Below are 1,653 nucleotides of genomic sequence, written 5' to 3'. Positions count from 1 at the left end.
ATTAGTTAATAAGAAGAGCCTGAGATAGTGGGCCAATCAGTTTATAATTAATGAAGACCTCTATGTGGGTTCCTTGGGACTTAATGACTGCAGGAACTGGGCAGGACAGGTATTAGGCAGGACAGAAAACCCCTGTCAACACAAAACAACTTATAATCAACACGCTAAACAAAGACAAATATCCATAATTCATTTATTGGAAATGTGGGTGTAGTTTTCCTGGATACTTCCTGCTGTTTGGGAGTACTAATAATCTTATGGGGACCAAAAGAAAAGTTAGGATTATGGTCAAGTCCTGACTAAAATATTCTCTGAGGCTTGATTATCTCAAACAGCAGTCTTGAGGCTGTTCTGGGTATAGAACTCAGAGAAAATTCCAAGAGAGGTACTCTGAAATGTTGTTTCATCTGGACCATTTTCCTCTATAAGATTTTTCAAAGGGTCTTGGTCTATTAAACAACATTAGCCTGGAAGGAATCCACAGTTTCTCATCATCTGTGAATCAAAAGAGAAACTGCTTCCAAAGTAACATATCCTTAGACCCAAATTTTGGAGTCAAGACACCTTTAAAATATATATGTTGGTTTAGCTTAGCAGCTCTTACAATGAGATATCTCTCTGTACTGAGATAATTTACAGTCAAAAAATTCAAAGAAAACACAATAATGCACATAATCCAGACTCTCTGTGTAGATTCCATCTTTATGTAGCTTATTTTCCTTTTTACTCCTTTAATCTATAAATGATTGTACTCTGTCTCTTTAAAGGCTTTGTTTTATTTTTTAAAGCCATTTACTTTTTTTTCAAACTATTTCTTACATCTCCCAAGCCTAAATATATTTATCCAACGCTGTGACTCATTTAGAGGTCCTTTACATCTGAATTTGTCTTTATTGCATATCCGTAACAAATTTCTAACCAGGAGTGCTTTTTTCAGCAGCTTGGTTTCAGTGGCCCTGGATGCTGGCTCCACCTCTCTCAGGCTTTCCCTATAGAAGAGATAGTTTACCACCTGCTCTGGGGCGGCTGGGTGGGAGCCATCCTCACCACCTCGACTGCATGTGTAGCATATAGACCCTTTTTGTCTGAGTAAAAGCTAATTCTGCTATGTAGTGCACTGCACAGCCTGGAAATATCTCTGTTTATGGCTGTAGGATTCACCATGCTCTACTCCCTATGCATGCCCAAATCCCCCACCTGCCCAGGCAGGGAGTGCTGAGCATGGTCTCGGTTACTTTCCTTCCTACCCTGAATGGGCACATAACCATCCAGACCTGAAGTGAGTGGCCAGCATCAGCCCCCTCAAAAAAAGCCAGAACTGTTCCTGTAACTACCAAGAACCGGGAAGACTTCACTTAAAGCAATCATGTAGTTCTTTCCACTAAAGCTGAGTGAGGAAAACTCTTAAAGAAGCCATGTCTCTGCTTGCCATCAGCAAACAGAGCATATCTGAAAGAAAAAAAAGGACAACTTCCAAGAATCTGTGCTGAACTCTGTTTTCGTGTGTGTATATCTGTGTATGCGTGTCTGTCTGTGTGTCAGTGTGTCTATGTGTCTAGAATTCCCTCCCAAACTCTCTCAGGTTTTAACTGGATTTAGTTGGCCACATTGATACCAATTTTGACAGAGGTTTCTGTTTTTTCTGGTCCCACC

This window comes from Microtus ochrogaster, chromosome 2 (assembly GCF_000317375.1).
Source record: "Microtus ochrogaster isolate Prairie Vole_2 chromosome 2, MicOch1.0, whole genome shotgun sequence".
Lineage (NCBI taxonomy): Eukaryota > Metazoa > Chordata > Mammalia > Rodentia > Cricetidae > Microtus > Microtus ochrogaster.
Note: the sequence above shows the minus strand (reverse complement) of the source record.